Consider the following 24,717-nt stretch of genomic DNA (forward strand, 5'->3'; position numbering starts at 1 on the left):
ATCAGGTGAATTTGTAAATCAGTAAACACTAGAGGATCTGCTCTGTCATGTACAATCAGCCAGGAAATGTTCACCATCAACAAATATAGTTAATAATGCCAAGAAAGTCTTTTATCTTTAACCAAATAATTACCTGACTTAAATTTTTGGAGGTCTCAGTTAAATCCCAAAAAGCTTCAGTTAAGTACATGACCTCCATGCTATCCCAGGCGCAATGATGACTCACTAAAATTTTCGTGACACTCTAAATCCAGCATGTTATAAGGTCCTGTCATCTCCTGGATAAAATTCCTCTTGGATTTATCCTTTTTTTTTTGATTCCCCCTGCTGCCACCCTAGTTCAATCCTTAGTCATAAAACATAAATTTAAATCTCAAAGGGACCTCAAAGTCATTGAGCCCAATCCTCAATTTTTCAAATGAGGAAACTGAATCAGAGAAACATTATGTGACCACAGCTAGTAAAAATCAATGGTGGAATGTGAATCCAGGTTTAGCACTCTATCCACTGCACTATGCTGCCTTGAGCTACTTCATGCTTTAGTTATTGCATTATTTACTCCATATTTAGTTACTGAAAGTCTCCTTATCTAAAATATCTCCAAGTTATTCTGCATGTTACTGCCCCACCATTTTCCCATTCCTTTCCTCAAGTTCCAACTCTTCTGTTTGCCTTTCACTGTTCTCTATTCATCGATACTTATCCGGTCTCCCTCAGGGATTCAATCTTATCCTACAAAAATTACCTAACATGTTTCTTTCAAGCCAACCCTGTAACTGTCCCTTGTACAAACTATTCTCATTCTTGCTTTCGTGCTTTGCTCTTGCTCTTCTTCTCTTCCCCTTCTGGATTATCTAAAAAAAAGAAAAAATGTAAACAAGACCGATTTTGTCTGTGAAATCTTTACTCCCTTGTTTTCTGTGGTATACATTTATTTCCATCTAATCATTCCAGAAGGTACAGTGGAAATAACACCACATTTTAAGTCAAAGGATTGAGGCTAAATTCCTGACTCCGCAGCTTCAACTAATCAATTAATAAGTGTTTTTAAAGGACTTATCATGTATGAGGAACTGTGCTAAGAACTGTAATGAATCCCTGCCTTCAAGAAGCTTGCATTCAAAGGGAGAGAGGAAAAGGATGGAATGTACTTACAGAAAATGTTTACAGAAAATAGAATATATTTATAGAGAATGTAAGCAAAATAACTATGCAGTAATGAGAAGATCACTGAAAATAAACTTAGATAAAAGCATAGATAGTATAATATAGTCCAATTCACAAATGGCAGAAAACTGACAAACATTGAATGACAGAGTTCACATTCAAAAAGACCTCAACATGCTAGGGTGTTGGGTTGAATTGAACAAGAAAAATTTAATAGGAATAAATATAAAGTCATATTTGGGGGGGGGGATCTACTTTGCAATTATAAGATCAAGGAGTTAGAGGAGAGAAAGATAGTTCATCTGAAAACTTTCAGTGTCAACAAAAATCTAATATGATCACAAGTATGAAATTAAATGGCATTGTATCCAGAAATATGAAGATGGAAGTCCTAATCTATTCTGCTCTTGTCAGCTTATGTCTGGATTAATGTGTCCAGTCCTGGGCATCCTTTTTTAGAAAGGACATCAACATTTTCCAAGAAGTCCCAACCTAATGCCTTATTATGGCATGGAGGTGCCCCTAGCTTCTTGAATGCTATGTCAATGGACCATAGGCAGTTTCTCACATGTGGACCATATGTAGCTTCTCTCATGTGGAAAAGGCTTTGCATATACTCCAGAAAGACTGGGTCTTTTTGAAGTATGAATCTAGCAATAAACACATCATCAACGTCATGGTGACCTGGACACTTTGCAGGTTGGATTTTGTTTGGGGGTTTTTTTTAGCCTTGGCAATTCATGGAACAAAGAAAAATAAAAATGAATCCTCACTCCTGTGTTTCCCATTTCTTCTTCTATAGTGAAGACAGAGTAACAGGAAAGGAAGTAGAGGGTACCAAGAATTATGTAGGTTTTAGACTGACAACAAATAAACTTTAATTTGATTGTTGGTACCCAGATATGATTCCTTTATCCAATGACCAATAAGTACACATACTACTAGAGGAGTTTAATCATATTAATGTTTATATTCTTGCCATAAGAATATAAGGAATAAGGATAAGGAAGTTGCAGTTAAATGGAAGGATGGCTCATAGGTATTCACTGCAGAAACAAAAGGAGTTGATGTTGAGGAAGTATAGATGGGTGGGTTCCGGTGTCTTGAAAGAATTCACTCAGAAATTCTCCAAGTTAAAGAAAGACATTTATTGGGGTGACACACCCTGCATGTTCTGCTTTCATATGGGAGAAACAGACCCCAGGACCCTTACTCCCCATGGGAGCAGAGCAATTAGGTGTCTGGTCTAAATATAGTTTGATGGGCTGGGGGAAAGGGAGCAAAAAGAATGGAAGGGGAGCAAGCATAACTCTGGAATACCTGGAATATCAGGTAGTCCAGATGTGTCTATCATACAAATAAGCAAGGAGGATTAAGAAAGGGAAAAGGGCTGCTCTGGGATATCACATAGCAGGGAGAGCTTCCTGAAAGCACACAGATAAGGTCACAGTGGGAGGTTTCATTGCAAAGTCTACATCTGGTCACAGCCTTCATTTTATTCTCATACCTCACATCCTGCAGGCATCCTGCCTCCCCCATCTGCCTCAAACTCTCTATCTATCTCATCAGAGGGATAAGTTTTATCATTTACCCAGAGGCAATAAGATACACGATTTCCTGGGATAATTAGTCATCATGTATTACAGTTACCAATAAATATCTTCAAAAAGACCACGATGAAAATTGTGACTTATGTACCAAAATCAGTTGCTAAGGATGAAGTAGGATAAGAATTCTACAAAGAATTTTAAAAGCTCTATCAAATCAAATCAACATACACTAGGATACTTCAAGAGTTCAACTCAATGGCAGGAAATTTTAAGATTGGGAAGAAATATCTAAGAAGCATGGTTTTGAAAAAAGGAATAAAAAAGTCAAAGATATGGATTATATAGAATCTTCATATACTTATACCATAAACCTTTTTTTTAAAAAAAGAAAACTTGTAGTCATGGGTCATGGCAAGCACCATATATCACCAAAAAGAACAAAATAGATTATATTTTAACAGACAGAAGAAGATGTGTTATTGACTTATGCTATTGTCCAGCCTTTGTTCTCCAAGAGGACTAAAGACATCGCAAGGATAATGTCTTGACTTGTGCGTGAACTGGATATGTGAGGCAGAGCTGTGCAAAGTAGTAAGCCTCTCTCTCTCTCTCCTTCAGAGTCATCAAAGTCCAGTGGTAGCACAAAGGTCAAAAGGGCTAGTGATGGCCCAGGATGCAGTGGGTAACCTTGGCTTTTCTAAATTAAGGTCTTTTTCTGGTCTCAGTTTGTCTGAGGCCAGCCCATTCAATGACTAAAGGCTAGGTAAGACTTGAGACAAAAGATGACTCAATTTACCATCCCAAAGATAGCAATCTGGGAGGGGAAAACCCTCTGAGTTTTTGGCCAGAACAGAAAACAAGTGCTATTTCAACTCATTCTGAGACATCAAAAACTAAACAATGAGTCACAGGATTGGATTGGACCATTCAATGAAAACCAGAATGATTTGGGTTTGAAGAGTAGTCAAGAAGCTCCATTTAATACCCAATGGGTTATGTTTCAAGAACTTTATTTCAAGAAAGCAAAAATGAAAATTCCACAGGACAAAAAAGTAAATTATACCAGCTTTTTTTTTTTTGTAGAAGAAGTAAGGAACAGTAAAAGGGGGAATAATGGAGAGGAGGAGGAGGAAGAAAAGGAGAAAGAGAAGAGGATAACAGAGTGGTATGCCATTTTCTTTTCTAGCTCATTAAACAAATGAGGAAATTGAGACAAACAGGGTTAAGTGACTTGCCCAGGGTCACACAGCTACTAAGTGTCTGAGGCCAGATATGAGCTCAAGAAGATAAATCTTCCTGACTCCAAGTATGTCACTCAATCTAGCTGCCCATCTAGCTGTACCACCTAGCTGCTCAAGAAATGTAATCCCTAGATACAAATAGGCCATATAGAAATCAGTAACTCCAAGGGAAAGTAAGAAATACTAGAACAAAATTAAAAGGTTGAAAAAATAGAAGAAATATAACATATTTAACATCAAAAACAATTGGCCTTAGTGGGAAACAAAGAAAGAATTCTGTTTTCCACAGGGTAAAATCTTCCAGCTTTGAGAAGTGATAGTTAATCAGAGTTGTGACCTAGCATGAGCAGATCAAAGGTCAGAAACTTGTGAGCAGGCTTGACCAGCTGTTTGAGGGAAAGCCTATCAGAGGGGAGAACATGAAATCATGTAGCCAATGGATGGTATGGTGGGAAGTCCATAATTCAGAACAGTATAAAGGCTTGCATGGGTCTGAACAAATCGTAGTCTTTCTGTAACCTTACTTGGGAGCTACCTGTTCATCCAGGGGAAATGAACATAAAGATTGATAAAAGCTTTTCTGATTTCACAAATATTGTTCTTTGTTTAAGTTGAGCATGTTACTCACTGTTGGGGGATTGTTACTTGGGATCCTTTCTCACAGCCTATGAAACAGGTCAAGACAAAATAAGAATTGGCAGATTCCCAAAAGCCCTGATTTATTTTTAAAAGTCTTGACATTATAATTCAATAAATCATATATGAAAATTGCCCAGGTATATTAGAAAGAGAAGGAAAAATTAGAAAGAAAAAAAGAATCCACTAGTAACTTCTTTAAAAAAAACCTCAAAAGGAAAAGTCCTGGGAACAGGATATCAAATCCAGAGCTCCCGTGTCATAAATAAATAAGCAAACAGACAGAAAGACAAATAAATAAATAAATGCTGTGATCATTCAGATGTTATTCGAGTACCAAAAAACTGCAGCCAGGATAACACAGAACCCAGTAATTTCTATTGAAAAATGATAGTGATGGGGTATGGGCCCTGAAAACACCCCACCCCCAAACTCTCCTTGAATTTTCCCATATGGCCAAGTCTCTGTGTTCACTTGAGGCATCCACTCATCCCAGTAATCCTTTCAACTGGCCTTTCCTTGTTGACCCAAGCCTCCAGTTCTGTGTTATCTCTACCCCAGTCCAGCCCTTCATTGTCTGGATGGCCCCAGTCACTTCCCACCTTTAATTCCATCCACACCCCTCTGTTACCTCCCAGTTACCCCAGTCTACAGTCCACTTCCATCCAAATCTTGTCATAGATATTTTCCCTATAAAAGAGTCAGTCTCATCTACCAAAGGGCAGATTCTTAAAATCTCACCCACCCCAGCAGCCAGTGTTTTAACAAACCTTGTCTCTGACCAAAAAAAGGCTTGGGTCAAATTCATTTGAAGCAAGACATATCATTTACCCTTGAATCTCAGGGTTCCTCGAACTCCTAGACCTCAATATTAGAACACAAAACACAACACTACAAAGGCAAAACAGATAAGGTTATAACAAAGACTAACTTACCCTATAGAGGTGAGTATGATCTTACAAGGAAAGGTTGGGGAGATGGGAGAAAGGAGTGTATATTGAATGAAACAGAAGAATTTTGAGGTTTTCTGATGAAAAGATCAGAGCTTATTTTTCTGACAAAAAGACCAGAGCTTACTGTAACTTTGAAATGCAAATAAAAACTTCAAGAGAAATGTAGAAAAGAAAATTTATTAAAGCAACATCAAAGAGTTGAGCAGTATAATGTTGTAGTGTTAATATTCTAATAAAGGGAGAAAAAATAAGTCTCTTCAAAATTTTAGTGTCTTTAAAGAGTATTGAAGGACTTAAGAAAAACAGGGAATATGAAGGTGGATTGGTTCTGGTCTGAGGATTTTTAGAGGGAAAAGAGAAAGTAAAATAAAAGGAATACAGTACTGAGAAAAAGAAAGAAGATGGGGATAGAACTTTTAATTGTTCATAATTAAGAAATATAAGAAAAATACATGCAAACATAGCAAAGAGGTATGGAAAGGAGGCACCACATGAATCTCCTATCTAAAATGCACAAAGAAGGGTTGAATATGTACATAGACATACAGAGAGAGAGAGAGAGAGAGAGAGAGAGAGAGAGAGAGAGTTTGGTGTAGAAACACATCTAATTTAATAGAGAAACAAGTAGGGAAATGGACAGGTATGTGCCGGAACCAGCTCTTACCAGCTTGAGAGAACCAACTGTTAAATCACAATTTACAACTTTGACATCAGCAAACACTACAAACTAGAACTTACTTTATTGATTTTTTTTGATTGTCTAGACTTAAGAAAATGATGGAGAAAAACATTAATAATGGAGATTAAACTTACAAGGGTGTCACATATATTTTCTCTTCAAGAGTCATTTGCTAAACATTTACCACTAGAACACTGAAAATAGAGGACTACAGAGAATCCTGGATAGTACAAACTGAGAGAGTGAATTGAACATAACCAGGAAAACTATTTATACAAGGACAACATTGTAAAGAAAAACAATTGTTAAGGACTCTGAACAATGCAATGATCACGTCTCCAGAGCACCTATAATGAAACAATACCCACCTCCTGACAGAGAAGTGATGGTACAGAAAGAAACATTTTTAGATGCAGCCACTGTGTGTATTCATTTAGTTTTATTATACTTATTTGGATTTGTCATCCAGATGATCGTCTTTGGTTTGTAGCACTTTTTTCTTTCTCTGTTTTGTTTTGTTTTGAGGGAAGTAAAAGGAAGGGGCAGGTAAAAATAGTACAAAAAAGAATAAGATTTAAGTATTTTTAATGCACAGAAGAGTAGAGAAGAAAGGTCCAAGGGAAGCAATGACAAGCCAAACACCTGTGAAAGCAACATTAAGAATTTATATATTTTAGTAAAACATTTGGCACGAAATAGAGTCTCCCTCTTTCACATAAAATTCTCTTTTTGTGCTCTACTATATATATATATATATATATATATATATGCATATGTATGTGTATATATATATATATATGAAATTGGATATTTAGGCTCAAAATAAAAATAATTTTAAAAAAAGACTGAGTTCTCACCATTCACAATTAATTGAAATATTTAGAGAATACAAGGTCCTGTTCTTATTGTTTGTTAATTATCAAAAATAAAAATAAAAAAGCATTTGATTCAGTAAAAAAAAATATTATTATATGGCCTGTTTTAAAATTGGCAAGGCAAGAAGCATTTTTTTAAGCACTCTCCATATACTAAACTCTGGGGACACAAATACAAGCAGATGGAGTCCATCTATGCCCTCAAGACGTTTGCGTACTTATGGAGGAGATAATACACAAAACAGAGGTGAAAAGTGAATTGGGAGGAAGGTAACTATGTGGGCACTTGGTAGTGAAGTCCTAAGAATCAGAAGAAGTGCCAAACAGGAATGGAGTATAGACAGCCTAGGTACAACCACAAAGTTGAAAAGAGCTTAATGGGAGAAAGTGACTTGATGGATGGAGAGATTCCAGGGCAAGAAAGCTTCATGTTTCAAGGGTGTTTGGGGGAGAGGGCAATTGAGATATGGTGTTTAAGGCCTGAGATTCAGAAAGAGTTCTAAAAGGGGATGGCTATCTATCAAAATCATTCATTATCCCGTGGGAGATATGAAAACAAAGAATTAAAAGACTCTCCATTAATAAACACCAGTCAAGGCACAAAACAGGAAGATAAGCTCTTGCCAGCGGTACTCGCTACTGTGGATCCAGTGCAGAGTCCAGATTGAAGAGGGATTTCCTGTGCATAGCAAGGTCATCCAGATTGAACCTCTTTGCAGATGGCATTGTGTTAATTGCATCTAACCCTAGAATATGACAGAGTCTCATAGAAGGGATCTATAATCACTCAAAAGGATTTGGTTCCTCCATTCACCAAGGGATAAAAAAAAATTCAGGTTGTAGCAAGCATTTTCATCGTCACTCTATAGAGTCTGTCCCACAGTATGTAACGAAGACATTATAGATAGACAAGGATCTGGGGTTGAACAGGAGGAATATAACAAGGTGAATTGCTTTTGGAAAATTTCATTATCTTAATAAACTAATCCCATGCTTCCCATGAGGAAAGGCCCATCTTTTCAGTACTGAAATTCTACCAGTGTTGCTATTTGACACAAGGAACACAGAAGTGGCAGAATATGGCTTCCAAACTTAAAAATAACTTCATGACAAAAAAACTGGACACTGAAGAAGTAATGATCATTTGAATAATAGCTGAACAAATTATGATATATCAATATAATAGGATATAATTGTGTTGTGATAAATGTGGACAGAGATTATTTCAGAAAAATCTGAGAAGGCTTGAATGAACAGATGGAGAGTGAAGTAGATCCAGGAGAACAGTTTCTAACAAAACATTAGTTTAGGAAAAAGGAGCAATTCTGGAAGGCTTAAGACCTCTGATGAATTCAGTGATCAAACATAATTTCAGAAGAATGATGATAAAGAACTCTCACTACCTAATAGATTGATACACAATGAGAAACACGTGTTTGGAAGGAGACAATGTGGGAATTTGTTTTTCTTGACCCAAGAATACCATATTTCTTCTTACTTCTTTTCTTCCTTTTTTTCTGGGGAGGGAAGAGAGAGAGAGAGAGAGAGAGAGAGAGAGAGAGAGAGAGAGAGAGAGAGAGAGAGAGAGAAATAAGTGCTTAATTGTTTTTAAAAATAATAAAAAATACTTTACACACAAAATAATAACCTCGTGATAGGAAAAAAGACCAAATTGAATGTGCATTTTAGTATACCACAATGAAATACAGCATATCTAATCTTGGTAGACTCCAAAAATCCTAGAGCTGGACTGTCCTCTAGAGATTAGCTTGTCCAAATCACTTCTTTGACAGATGAGGAAACTGGAGGTCAAAGAGGTTAAGTGACTTACAAAAATTCACATAGCTAGTTTATAGCTGGGATTAGAACCCAGTCTTCTAACTCTAAATCCAATGTCTATTCTACTAGATCATTAACACAGAATAGTTTCCAAATAGAATATTAGGGCTAGAAGGTACCAGTTAAAATGTAGAAGCTAATACACTAATATCATTTGGCTAAAGAGCTATCTCCATATCCATTACATCAGTCAGTATCATGTTATCAATCTTGAAATGTTAATTGCTAAGATATAAAGTCAAGAATTTTAAAAGAATTCTCATGTTCTGAGAGTTTTAGCTACATATTATCTCCCAGAGTAGAGGTGTCAAACACATGGAGCTGTAGCAACACTCCAGAAGGCAGGCAAAAATTAAAATGTAATTGGGAAATATTTAACATGATAAATAAATATGCAATAGAACATAGATAATGTTAATACACATTTTTCTTAGTCAATGCCCCCATTAGTATTTGAATTTAACACCTCTGTTCCAGAGAGGAAAGGGCCATATCTACTTGATTTCTTCTGTACACAGCCAGTCACAGGTGCCATAAGCAGGTGAGTCCTTAATAAATATGTTTGATGATGATACTGATAATGAAGGATAAAACCTATTTAGCTATAGGAATTAATTTTCAGGACATTTGCTGCCTCAGATGGCATCTATGAGTTCCATTAATGGGGAAGAAGGCTCCATTAGCCTACAAAAAATTACATTTTGCTATGACTTGGGCACTGCCTTAATTGCCTCTTCATTAACGCTTCCCTACCTGATTTGCATCTTTACTGTCTTTTTAACTGAAGTAATTGACACATTACAGAGAGAGAGAGAGAGTAAACATTTCAAATCTGTCCTCACTTAGAGCCCACAGCAGCAAAGAGATCAACCTCCTCTTCATTCTCCAGCTGAGGCTGCCTTCTCAGCAATTTCATTCTGACTCATTCTACCTCTTTTTTTTTTAAGTGAAGCTAGCACTTGACAACCACATGCCTTCAAGCTAGAAGGAAATTTCAGATCAGGCCCAACAGTTCGAGTGTTCTCACAGAGGCTGGGAGTTCTTTTTCATGGAGTTAAAGATGAGAAGGAAGAAGGTTCTTTCTCCTTGTTTATAGGTCTCTAAAAGTTATCCTTAAGGATCATGGGAATGAAAATACCTACTAAGGTGAAGGACCACTTCAGAGGAGAGCATGGAGAAGGAGTGGCAGGTTTGAGACTGGGAAACGAGGCTTTTCTCTTCCACTAACATGCTGTGTGACCTTCACCAATCTCTCATTCAGTTTCCTCATCTGTAAATGAGGAGAATGGATCTGATTACCTCTAGCATTCTTCCTGACATTCAATTATTCTATAAAAAATTTTCCCAGAATTGGTCTATGTTATTGCTATCAGAAAGGTAGCGAATATGAATCATGTCTCTACCCTAGAGGCCATGGTAACTAGATGGATATGGGAAGAAAAACAAAAAAGAGAGGACAGAAGTTACCTCTACTACTAGAAATCCCTCCTTCCCTCTCAATCCATCTCAATACCCAGAATAATATTTTAGAAATGTTAACAATTCTTCTTTGTTTCAAATTATTTGAAATGGTTCAAAATTTGTGAGCCTTTAGAACTTGTCAAACCTTAGGATCATATCATTTTATAGAGCTGAAATGAACTTGCAAAGCCCTCTCACTTTATAGAGGGGAAAAGTAAAGCTCACTCAGTAGAAATTCCTATATCATCCTGGTTATTTTTATTTTATGGGTTACTCAAAAAAGGAAGTCTTAAGAAATATATCTTCTACTAGCACAAAAAAGATGATTATTTTTATTACACTCGTTATTTGTAGAATGGTCAAGTTTCAGGAAGAAAAGAAAATCTCTTCAGTCCTACAAGAAGCTAAGAATATTATTCAGCTCTTATACTATACAGATAAAGCGATATATATGCTGATTTCTACATTATGTTGAGATTCTATGTGATAGTATAAATAAACTCATATTACTCCTAAAGTCATCCTCTCCTTATACACAAATCTAGGAAGACCTTTGTTAATGCTTTAACCCAAAGGTAAACATTTTCAGCACCAATAGCAGACGATGAAGAGATTTAGGAGCAGATAGAATAAAATCCAATTATAATAATTAACTCATTTTAAGTATAGAGGCAATAAAATGGCCCCTCGGGTAGAAGTGACTCCCTAATTTGCTGTTTAGGAAACATAATTTAGATTAAAAGTTAGGAATACAATCACAATATCTTTGAGCCCAGAATTTTTCAAAGATTACTGACAGTGGCTTAAAAATCTGTCAATTTTTTCAGTCTCTCGGATGATTTCCAGGGCTGGTAACTTGGTATTTTACTACTGACTATCTCCTCGACTTATCTTGGATTTCCATTTCACATTAGCTATATTTGTTCTGCCTCACTCAGATTGAAAATCATTCCACTTGATACAAAATCAGACTTGAACAGGTCTGCTTTTTAATCCTTTATCATCTCGCAGAATGTAAGCTTCTTAAAGACAGGAAGTGTCCAAGAAAGCAGAATTGAGGTAGGGACTTGCCTTATTTCTCCCAAATTCTCTTTCAAACAACTTTAAAATAATGCCTTAAAGTGAATTTTGGAGTGAACAAAAGGATGGAGTGAAGCAATTTTCCAACCGAAGACAACTTAGAAGATCAACAGGACAGGTGTGTCTCACTGAGGTGAAAGTGGAGTGAAGTCCAGAGCAGGCCACCCTGGCAAGCCAGCAGCAGGATGATTGAATCAGCAGCAGTGTCTTCTGGAACTCTCAAAGATTTCAGACAACTGGTCAAAAATATATTTCAGGGTACCCATTGCAGGCACTGCTTGTAGGATTATGTTGCAATGCCTGTATGCAGTTCAGGTGCATAGTGCCAAGGTGAGAACAAGCACTAGCACACTAGAGTCTGTGGCTACAGGAAGAACAAGAACTCTGGTCATGCTTTCAGAGTGGAAAAGAGTGCTTGTGATTACTCACAGATCAGAACACAGGCCAGGAGAGCAGTGACCCCACCTCTCCTTAGATGATATCATTTTGGAATAATTGAAAACTTATACACCCCCACAACTGGCTCTGAAAACAACAGCCCAAAACAAATCTGAATCTTGGGCCAATTCCCATCCACTATGGGAGCAGAACTCAACCTTAACATAAAGGTAAAAGTAAACAAAAAGGCTCAGAAAATGAGTAAACAAAAAAAGAACCTGACCATAGAAAATTACTATGGTGACAAAGAAGATCAAAACACAAACACAGAAGACAACATAATCAAAACAGTTACATCCAAAGCCTCAAAGGAAAGTGTGAATTAGTCTAAGGCCCACAAAAAAATTCTTTGGAGAGTTCTAAGAGGATTTTTAAAAGAGAGATGTAGAGGAAAAATGGGAAGAGAAATGAGAATGATGCAAGAAAATCATGAAAAAAAGGGTCAACAGCATGGTAAAAAGAGGCATAAAAAAATACAGAAGAAAATAACACCTTAAAAAACAGGATAGGTCAAACAGTAAAAGAGGCACAAAAACTCATTGAAGAAAAGAACTCATTAAAATTAGAATTGGTCAAATGGAAGTTAATGACTCTATGAGATATCAAGAAACAATAAAACAAAGGCAAATGAAAAAATAAAAGAAAATATAAACAACTGATCTGGAAAATTGGCCAAAGACAGATAATTTAAGCATTATTGGACTACTGAAAGCCATAACCAAAAAGAAAGACCCTAGACATCATCTTCCAAGAAATTATCAAGGAAAACTGCCCTGATATTCCAGAAGCAGAAGGTAAAATAGAAATTGGAAGAATCCACTAATCACCTACTCAAAGAGATCCCAAAATGAAAACCCTTAGGAATATTATAGCCAAATTACAAAGCTCCCTCGTGAAAGAGAGAAGATTGCAAGCAACCAGAAAGAAACAATTCAGATATCATGGAATTATAGTCAGGATAGCACAAGGTTTAGCAGCTTCCACATTAAAGGATCAGAAGATTTAGAATATGATATTCCATAGAACAAAGGAGTTAAGATTACAACCAAGAACCATCAATCCAGCAAAAATGAGTCTAATCCTTCCAGGGGAAAATGGAGGCTTAATTAAGTAGAAGACTGTCAAATATTCTTGATGAAAAGACCAGAATTGAATAGAAAATTTGACTTTTAAGAAGGTAAACAGGAAAGAGAAGTCATAAGGGATTAAATAGGGTTAAACTGTTTACATTCCTATGTGGGAAGATGATCCTTGTACCTCCAAAGACTTTTATCCTTATTAGTGCAGTTAGAAGGCGTATACACAGACAAAGGGCACAGGTGTAAGTTAGTTATGATGGGATAATATCTTTAAAAAATTAAATTAAGGAGTGGGAAAAGAGATGCACTGGGAGAAGGGGAGGGATAGAATGAGGTAAATTATCACACATAAAAGAGGTGGGAAAGAGTTTATACAGTGGAGAAGAACATGGGGGGTGGCAGGCACTGCTTAAACCCTACTGTCATCAGAATTGGCTCAAAGAGGGAATAACATACACACTTAACTGTGTAGGAAACTACTTTATCCCATGGCAAAATAGGAAGGGAAGGGGATTTGAGAGAGGGGGACTCCTAGAAGGAAGGATGGATTAAGGGGAGGCAGTGGTCACAAGCAAAACATGTTTGAGAATGGACAGGGTGAAAGCAGAGAGAGAGTGAAGGATAAACAGGGAAATTTGAATGAGGGAAATACACAGCAATCATAACTAAGAGAAAAACTTACAGCAAGTTTCTTTGATAATGACTTCATTTCTCAAATATAGAGAGAATTGAGTTAAATTTATAAGAATATAAGGGATTCCCCAATTGCTGAATATGAAGGATATGAATAGGCAATACTCAGAAAGATAGCTGAAGAAGCTGAAGAATATGAATAGGCAGCGGCTGAACAAGTTGTGGTATATTATTGTAAAGGAATGCTATTATGCAATAAGAAAAGACAAGCAAGATGTTTTCAGAAAAACCTGGATTTACATGAACTGATGCAAAGTGAAGTGAGCAGAACCAGGAGAATGTCATACACAGTAACAGCAGTATTGTACGATGACTTAGCTATTGTCAGCAATACAATGATCCAAGACAATTCCTTAGGACTCATAATGAAGCATACTATCCACCTCCAAAGGAAGAACAATTATTGTCTGGATACAGACAGAAGCATACTACTTTTCACTTTTTTCTTTCTTTCACTCTTCTTTTTTCTTCCAGCCTTCTTGTACAAAATGACCAATATGGAAATGTTTTACATGATTGCACACATATAACCTATGTCAGATTGCTTACCATCTCAGGGAGGGAGGGAGGGAGGGAGGGAGGAAAGGATAGAATTTAAAATTCAGAACTTTAAAAAACATTTAAAAATTGTTTTAACATGTAATTGGGGGAAAGTAAAATAGCATTTAAAAAACAGCAACAACCACAAACCAGTCCCCACCTCTAAGGACCTTACATTCTACTAGGGGATATATATTCCTCTTCAACTTGATTGTCAGTTTCTCGAGGAAGCCTTGCACAGAATAGATGCTAAATAAATGTATGTTAGGTCAGTTAATGGACTTAGAGAACAAAATGCTAGATGTGTAGTCAGAAAGATCTAAATCCAAATCCTGCTTCAGACACAGCTAGTGTGTGATCCTGGACCAGTTACTTGAGCTCCCTAATTTTCAGTTCCCCAATCTATAAAGTGAGAATTAAAAATAGCACTGACTTCACAGAGTTGTTGGGAAGACCAAACTAAATAATAAATGTAAGTGCTTTGTAAGCATTAAATGCTATGTAAATGCTAAAATTTTATTAAAGGACAGTGAGTGTCTTAAATGCTTTTGTCCTTGCAGTGTCAACACCAACTTTGCATGGAGCAAAAACACAATAAGTTTCTATCAAGTTTTATTGACCTATCTCCTCAAACAACTGTCATTTCTTAGATCTTCTTTCAACTGATAAACATTAATAAAAAACTCTCTTGTTTTCCTCCACATATTTAACAAGCCTCAACCAAAAGCTTGGCATTCGTGTTTACGACTTTCTTCTTATGAAATCACTCATGCTTCTTACACTGTTAGTACAAGACCAGGCTGGTTTTTTTTTTATTCATCCTCAGTCACCTGTCTTTAGAGGTATTCTCCACTCCCTCTTGAGCCAACATTTCCTGTAGGATTATATACTATAATTTTGTTATCTCCTGACACTTAGCAATATCTTCGAGATGAGGTAAGTCCCAGCCACTTATTTTTCCAGAGGACTTTAAAGTCTCCTGAAATACAAAAGAAAAAAACATGAATTCTGATCATGTATTTGATGCTAAATTTAGAGCCCCAGTCAACACTCCTCTCTCAAATCCCTTGTTTCTTTGTCCTATCATCCCCTCACACTTAGTCAAAACAGTAACTCTGGATTACTCCCGCTGTCCACTTCCTCTGGTCTCATTCTTGATACTGCATGCAGCTCACTCTTTGTGGACTGAACACTTTACACATTTCTACTATTTAATCTCAGCTGGGCCCTTCCAGCATCAAGGCACTCCTTTTACTCCTCACTAGAAGTTCTCCTGGGCAATGGATAGAGCATCAGACCTGGAGTCAGGAAGACATCTTCCTAAATTCACATCTGACCTCAGATACTTACTTGTTGTACAGTCTTAAGCAATTCTCCTAATCTCGTTTGCCTCAGTTTCTTCATCTGTAAAATGCACTGGAGAAGGAAAACACAAACTGCTCCAGTATCTCTGTCAAGAAAACCCCAAGTGAGGTCATGAGGAATTGAACATGATTGAAAAAATGACTGGGAAAAAAACAATTATATCCTATCCTACTCACCACAGAAACTGTGTAAACCTTCCCTTTCCTCCACAAACTTCCTATATCTCTTTGCACCTTTCCTCTCTTGGCTGAGCACCTCACCTGTTAATTTACTGAGACAATTGAAGCCATTTGCCATAAACTCTTTCTTCTCCTCTTACATTATCTCCGAACTCCTTGACATTATCTCTCACTCTCCCTTCCTTTCCAAAAGTCTATTATGAGTTGACCCTTTTCTTTGCTGAAATCATTCCCTCTGCATGTACCCATGATCCCATGTCCTCCTGTTTTTCTCAACAAACTATCTCCACTATAAACCTCACCTCTCTAATCCTCAACATTTCCCTAACTACTGGTTCTTTTTCTGTCTATAAACATGCCCAAAACCCTTCCATCCTTACACCCCATCAACCCCTCAAATCCTCATTTTATATCTTTTCTCCCTTTTTTTTCAGCCAAACACCTAGAGAAAGATACCTACCCTCCTGCCTCCACTGCCTCTCCTATCATTTCTCAGCCCTTTGTGCCCTGGCTTCCAACTTCATCAACCAATTGAAACTACTCTCTGCAAAGGTGCCAGGATCTCTTAACTGCTCAATCTAATGGTTTTTGCTCAGTCCTCATCTTTCTTGACCTCTCTACTGCATTTGACACTCCTGGACACTCTCACCTCTTAGGTACACCTTTCTGTAGGTTTTCATGACATGACCTGCTTATGGTTCTCCTTCCAGTTGGACTGCTTTTCCTCAGTTTCCTTTGCTGGGTCATCATTCATATGATGGATGTACCCTGAGACTGTGTCTGGTGCTGCCTTTATTTCTCTGTGCATTCTCACTCATATCTTTTTAAGATTAGAGAATAAGAGAGATTATTTCTTTGCATTTGTACTCACAATGCCCAGAACAGTCCCTTTCTTATAGGAGTTGCTTAATAAGTACTTGGTGTTTTATTGATAAGTTGGTTAACTCATCAGCTTTCATGGGTTTGATTATTATCTATATAAAGCTTATTTCCCATATCTCTAGAGGCAGCAAAGTTTTCCCAAGTTCCAGACCCATGTCACTACCTACTGAACATTTCAGTTAAATGCTCCAATGGGCATGTAGGTGGCACAGCGGATAGAGTATTAGGCCTGGAGTTAGGAAGACCTGAATTCAAGTCTGGTCTCACTTACTACATGATACTTACTATGTGACACTATGTATCATAAGCCTTTTTGCCTCAGTTTCCTCATGTATAAAATGAGCTGGAGGAGAAAATGGCAAACCCACTCTAATATCTTTGCCAAGAAAACCCAAATGGGGTCACAAAGAATCAGACATAAAAAAAAAAATTTTTTTTAAAGAATCAGACAGGACTGAGACAACTGAACAACGAAATAGCTCAAATCCAACATGTTCAAAACAGAATTTATTATCTTTTGCCCAAAACCCGACTCTCTCCAAAACTTTCCTATTCTTGTGGAGAACAATGCCATTTTTCCATGATTATATAACCTAAGAGTCATAATTTCAAAATTATCTTTGACTACTAACTCTGCTTCACCACACACATCTAATTACAAATCCTTCGAATCTGTTCTTTTCTCTGTACTCACACAATCATGACCTCATCACCTCTCACCTAGATCAGGGGTGTAAAACTCAAATAGAGACTGGTCCCTGCAGGTTTCATATTAATTTAGAAAGCTATAAATTAATATTGTCTATGTTTTTTTGAATTTTTATTTATTTTGTCAAACATTTTCCAATTACATTTTCATCTTATGCTAGATATGGGAGTGATCTATTGGAAGTACCCAGCTGCTGGGAGATTGATACCTCTAACTTACATTCTTGCAATGATCTCCTTTTTTCAAATTTTTATTTATTTTATTTTTAATTCATGCAATAAAACAAGCAATTTCATAACAGAGTACCCAACTGGTCTTCCTGCTACATCCTCTTTCCATTCCTTTCTGTCCTCTACTACTACCAAAGTCATTTTCCTTATGGGCTGATTTGACCATGTCATTCCCCTGCTCAAGAAACTCCAATAGCTCTCTATCACTTCTAGGATGAAATATAATCTCTGCTGGACTCTTAAAGCCCCTTTCAACCTGGTTCCAATTCAATTTTCCAAGCCTGTTATACATTTCTCCCTTTTTTGCATTCCATTTTCCAGCCAGACTGGTCTTCTGTTTCTCACACAGTACTCCTCCTATCTCTGTTTCTTTGCCCTGGTCTCCCAAACCTGCCACACTCCCTTCTCACCTCTACCTCATCAAATCTCTCGCTTTCTTCAAGATCCAACTCAAGTACCATCTTCCACAGGTAGCTTTTCCTGTGCCCTTCCTCCTTTAATTATCAACTGTTTATTTTGTATAGTAGCTAAGTAGCACAGTGGATAGAGTTCTGGGTCTGGAACCAGAAAGATCTGAGTTTAAATTCAACCTCTGACACACTCTGGCTGTGTGACCCTAGGTAAGTCACTTAACCTCAGTTTGCCTCAGTTTCCTTAACTGTAAAATAGGGATAATAGCATCTACCCTTCAGGATTGTTATGAGTATCAAGTGACAGAATATTTGGTTTTTTTAAAGTATTTAGCACAGTGCCTATCACATAGTAGACTCTACATAAATGCTTGTTCTTTTCCCCATTTTGCTATATATTTATATGTATGTGTGTTATCCAACAGAATGCAAGTTCCTCAAGAGCATAGGTTATTTTTTTCTTTGTATCTCTAGCACCTAACATGATGACTAGCACATAGTAGGTGCTTTATAAATGCTTGTCGATCAACTGACTTATTGGAAGGAGACTCAGAAGTCATTGTCCAGATGAGGAAATGAGGCCCAGAGAGGTTGTCATGGGAAAAATATCTCCTCTCTGGTTCATGTGGCAGGTAGCAGTAGCCAAATATATATTTATCACAGAACACAGAAATTATAAAGGTAAAAACCTATATTTTATTGTTATGCTCAAGCATAGATTCAGACCTCAGAGGTACCTGAACCTTCGTTAGGATTCTAACTAGACTTTTTATAGTCAAAATTATGTCAGACTGACAGAGAAATAACTTTTACATATTGCAATCTTGTACATTCCTCTTAAGCCATAAAAGTTGGAGAAAGAGAGAGAGATCCATAATTCCAATGCTTCCTCCAATGTCATAAAAGTTGAACAAACTTGGTCATAATATCACATATCACCTGAGGAAAAAAAAACTTCATTAAACATTCTCTATAGGCAAACTAAGTCAGGTTATAGATTAAACCACATTTAGAGAATTCACAAATAGACAATTAAGAGGAAGGATTTACATGTTGCCAAGGAATAAGGGACAATTGAAATTCTTCCTGTGACTTCTTAGCTAAAGAATGTTTAAGGCTCTATCTAAAAAACGTTCTGGCTTCTTATCTAAGGATTGTTTAACTCTCTAAATAAATTTGCACATTACAGAGGCAGATTTTAGTCAGGTAAAGTGAATATTAAGACAAACTTTCAGTCAACCAAAATTTGCAGAAGGAGTGGTCTCAAATCCCAAATGATAAAAAGGAAATCCAAAATTCCCTTAACAATATTAAGTGACTTGCCCAAAAGTACATAGCTAGTATGTATCAGAGCTTGAATTTGAACTCCAGTGTTCTGATACCACATCCAGTGCTTTCCCCACTATACTGAAGCTAAACAATTTCTTTGCAAATGGATTTTCATTTACTTGCATCCTGCCTACTTCATGAGTGATTTGTAGCAAATTAATAGTACTAGCTTGCTCATAATTATCACTTGCTTTCCAGATCACTTCTTTTTTACTTGATATTTCTTTTAATATGTCAAAACAATTTTAACATTCTGAATTCCAAACTTTCTTTTTCCCTCCCCACCTCCTTGAGAAGGCAAGCAGTCATACATTTCCATGTATGTCATACTGTGAAAGAAAACACAGACAAGACAAAGAGGACTATCCATTCTATCATCAGTTCCTTGAATTAATTCATCAGCATACACTAAGAACACTGCCTTGTTCACTCTCAAAGAAACTACTTTTTTTCCTCCAGTAAGGAGAATATAGAGATAGGAAAGGAATTCCAGAAACTGGAATAATCTCCCAAGTTGGTATGGAATTAACCTCCAGTCTTCCTAAAGTCATTCAAAAATCAATCAAACAAGTACTTATTAAGCAACATACTAATTAGTATATCTATTAGGATATTGTGTTTGGAAAGCACTTTCAATCAATCAATAAGCATTTGTTAAATGTCTCCCATGTGCCAGGCACTATTAGTAAGTGCTAGGAATAAAAAAATAAAATCAAAAACACAAAAACAGTCCCTGCTCTCAAAAAGCTTACATTGTAATGGAGGCAACAAAATGTGAATACACACATATACACGCATGTATACACATACATATATATGTCACATGTGCCATATATGTATATACATATATGAAATACTGTAGAATAGAAGGAAGGAAATCTTAGAAGTAAAGGCTCACATAGATGGGTGGAAACCTAGAGCCACTCTAGTCCAATCCATTCACTTCAAAGATGAGGAAACTGAGGCCCCCAAGAAGTTGAGAGATACCCGCTAGGAATTACAATTAGTTAGAGAGAGCCAGGACCAGGCTCTGGATCTCTTGGCTCTGGTTCAATGTTTCTTCCGCTACGACATGCTGGACTTTTCTCCACATGTGCCTATTTGCCTGTGATGGTGTGTTTGTCTCTATATGAGTTAGAGTGCATGACCTTTGGGATCATATAGTGTGTGGCATGACCGTTCTGAATAGCAGCCAAGTAACATGGACCATGTGTTGTACCCATATATTGAAATTCTACCAGAATTGAATTCTAATTTAGAATACTGTGGCACCATATTAATAAAAGGGTGGGGGGAACTCTTCCTCTCTTACTTGAAAGTGCTTAGAAAAGACAAGGCTCCCATAGAATGCATATTTATTACAAGGGCTTTTTCCTCCATTGAGACTGGAGTATGGAGAAAGGGAAAAAACATGCTTGTTAATTTAAAAAAATAATTGTTGAAATGGAAATTAAGATATATGTATATACATGTATATATACATATATATTAAGCAAAACATTTTGAACCTCTTTTAGTAAAATGAGCATATATGCTAGATGTCTGAGGAGAAATGGAAGAAGTAAGTGTGATGTTAGAGACAAGGAATGGGCCATAAAGAACTCACTAAAGAACACTGTCCTCTAAGGAACTCTCTATCTACTGTCAACTTGTGAATAAACTATGTTTCTCAATCAATTTTAGGGTGAAATTAATGGTAGATATTGTATGTAGTAATATATCTGAAGTACGTGTAAAGTAACAATAATGTATTGGACCAGCCCAAGTAATAGTAATAGTAAATATTATATAGTGCTTTAAGATTTATAAAACATTTTACATGTATTGATTCTTTTGATCCTCACAACAACCCTGTGAGATGGCTACAATTATTATCCCCATTTTGCATACGGAGGAACTGAAGCAGATAGAGATTTAATAACATGTCAAGGATTACATGGCTAAATTAAGTTCCTGAGGCAGAATTTGAACTCAGGTCCTGCAGACACCAAGTCTAATGCTTTATCTCCTGTGCCTTCTAGCTACCTAGGGATTGCACTAGTACCCACGGAATGTTAAAGAAGCTAGAGGAAAGCTTCTAATGTGTGGAATAATTCCTTGTGGAGGATTCACGGGAGGACAAGACAAGAGCCTTACAGACTAAGAAGATGCAGATGGGTTGCAATCCTCACCACTGGACCACATACCTACATCTGGAAGATCATAGATGGTTCCACTGCATCACTTACAACAGAGATAATGACTGCACAGAGGTATGTGAATAGAATAGCCAGACCATGAAGGCATTGATGTGATTTAGTGATTGGCTGAAGTCTGCACCTCTGATCTATCAAGGAGAGAGGCAAGAGGAAAATGGAAGGAGGGATTGTGGAAGGAAGACCATAAAGAGATAAAGAGCAGTGAGTTCTAGACCATGATTAAACCATGACAGGTACCAGGGTCATGACCCAACTGATATAGCCCTAAACCAACCAACTTAGAACCAGAATGTTTAGTGTCATTTGGTTTACTGATCAAATAATTCTTAGATTTATGTTTTCTTGTACCTTTTTTAACTGTATTTTTTTAACTTTCTTCTTTCTTCATATATAAACCCTTCCTTACAATCTAAACCAGGTTGAGGTTAACCAATAGACCTCAAACCCATTGGTGAATTAGGGGGGGTATCTACCCCAAACATGGGAAGATTTCCCCTGGTGGAATGGGCAGATGAGAAAAATTTGTTCTAACAGCCAGGAAAGCAGCTGAAGCAGGCACTGTGGATTACCTATAACTTGGTGAAACATCAAAGATGCCAAGGCCATCCACTGCATCCCAAACTATAGAAAGTCATCTTGACTTTTGTCCCACAACTGGACATTGATGACTCTGGAAGACAGCATGAGGCTGATAACTTTGTGCAACTTTCCCTCCCTTAAGTCCAATTCATGTTTAAGTCAAGATATCACCCCATAAAGTCATTGGTCTTCTTCAAATGAAAAACAAACAACATACCTCAACAGTGAAGAGGGGAGGGCTGGAAAAAGAAATGGATACTGGAGCTAGAGGCCTTCAGTAATAATGGCACATGAAAAACTGTGGAAAGCATTGAAGAGTTCCAGAGAGAGCTTTTTGTCTAGGCTAACTAGTACAAGCATGAAATGATGGGTTCAGAATCCTCCTTCCTCTTCTCCCAGGTCACATTGTGTATGGTGATCTTGAGATCCCAAATGAAGCGAAAAGTTTCTATTTGGGATTGGTATCATAATTTTTTTTTTACAAAATGAAAAAGAAATAAAGTGAGGAGAGAAGATTTGGAACTGAGCAATGGCCTTAAATTGCTATTTCACCATACTCCCGAGAAAAGAGATTTCTAATGTTCAGTTTGTGGTACTCTAGGTTAGAACTATAGAATCACAGAGTTTCCACTCAAGGAAGAAAGAATGTCTGCAACATCACCCTCTGTTTAAGCTCCTCTCATAATGAGAGATCACAAAACATGTCTTTCCATTACTGGACATCTTATAACGTTAGAAAGTTCTTGATATCAATCCATAAGATAGCTCTATATAACCTCTATCCATTTGCCCCTATGTTTGCCTTCAGAAGCTATAGAAAATAATACTTATCCCTCTTCCACATGACAGCCTTTCAAATATTCTTTACAGCTTTGTGTCTACTATAAATTTAGTGAGCATCATATCTCTCCTAGACCATCTCATTTAGAGACTGAATATCCACAGTATCCTCAATCCTTCTTCATATAACATGATTTCCAGATGTTTTATCTCTCTTGTTTTTCTTGAAATGTCTTCCAGTTTGTCAAGGTCTCTTTTATTTTTTTTGCACTGAATGAGGTGACTTTATTGATGGTACACAATACAGGACTCAAGGCTTCTCCCCCTCTACTACAGGGGTGTTTTGGGACAAGGTTGTGAATGGGACATGAGATCCCCACTATAGGACATAAGTTAGGAATGTAGTCTCCCCACTAGTGGAACTCCTTTTTTGGTTTTCCACTTTACTCCTTGGAGGCCATGTAGACAAGGAGGTCTACTATATGGTTGCTATAACCATACTCATTGTCATACCAAGAAATGAGCTTGACAAAATGGGCATTGAGGACAATACCAGTGACAGCATCAAAGGTGGAAGAGAGAGTATTACTATTAAGGCCACAGGATACAACCTGATCCTCTGTGTAGCCCAAGATGCCCTTCAATGGTCCCTCTGATGCCTGCTCATCACTTTCTTGATAACATCATATTTGGCAGGTTTCTCCAAGCAGTAGGACAGATCTACAACAGATACATTGGGAATAGGAGTACAGAAGGCCATGCCTGTGAACTTCCCATTCAGCTCAGGTATGACCTTGCCTGTAGTCTTAGCAGCACCAGTGAAAGCAGGGATGATGTTTTGGGCAGCACCATGCCCATCACATCACAGCTTGCCAGAGGGGCCATCTACTGTCTTCTGGGTAGCAATAATGGAATGGACTGTAGTTATGAGTCCTTCCACAATGCCAAAGTTGTCATGAATGATCTTGGTCAAGGGGGCCAAACAATTGGTAGTGCAGGAAGCATTACAATCTTAAGGGAATTATTATATTTCTCATGGTTCACTTCCATTATGGACACTGGAGCATCAGCAGAAGGGGCAGAGATAATAACCCTCTTGGCTCCACATTTCAAGCAAGCCCCAGCCTTTTCCATGGTGGTAAATACTCTAGTGGACTCTATAATATACTCAGCTCCAGCATCTACCCATTTGATATTGGTGGGATCCCACTCCTGGAAGATGGTAATGGTTTTTCCATTCATCACCAGTTTCCCATTTTCAGCCTTGACAGTGCCCTTGAATTTGTCATGGGTGGTGTCATACTGAAACATATAAACCATATAGTTGCAGTCAATGAAGGAGTCATTGATGGCCAAGATGTCTACTTCACCTGAGGTGAATGCAACCCTGGTCACCAGGTGCCCAAAATGACCTAATCCATTGACTCAAACCTTCACATCTTGTTTCTGGGACATGACTGAAGCAGAAGAATCTGTCACAGAGCTTGGGAGAAAAGCCCTGTAAATGTCCCTTTTAAAATGTAGCAGCTCTCTGGGTAGGCCAAGTCAATACGATAAAAATGACAATTCTACCTAAATTAATTTACTTACTTAGTGCCATACCAATTAAACTATCAGATAATTATTTTCTACAGCTGGATAAAACAACATCAAAATCCATCTGGAAGAACAAAAGGTCCAGAATATCAAAGGGACTAACGAAAAGTAATGCTAAGGAAGGTGGTCTAGCACTACCAATCTCAAATTGTATTATAAAGCAGCAATTATCAAAACCACTTGGTACTGGCTAAGAAACAGAAGAGTAGACAAGTGGAATATGCTAGGT

The 24,717-nt window shown here is 37.3% G+C and overlaps 1 pseudogene; it reads right to left on the minus strand.

Annotated features, from left to right (window-relative positions):
- Positions 1-23,335: 23,335 nt before the first annotated feature.
- LOC140514021 (glyceraldehyde-3-phosphate dehydrogenase-like) lies at positions 23,336-24,347 on the minus strand (annotated as a pseudogene).
- Positions 24,348-24,717: the final 370 nt, after the last annotated feature.

The sequence above is a fragment of the Notamacropus eugenii genome, chromosome 7 (genome assembly GCF_028372415.1).
Source record: "Notamacropus eugenii isolate mMacEug1 chromosome 7, mMacEug1.pri_v2, whole genome shotgun sequence".
Lineage (NCBI taxonomy): Eukaryota > Metazoa > Chordata > Mammalia > Diprotodontia > Macropodidae > Notamacropus > Notamacropus eugenii.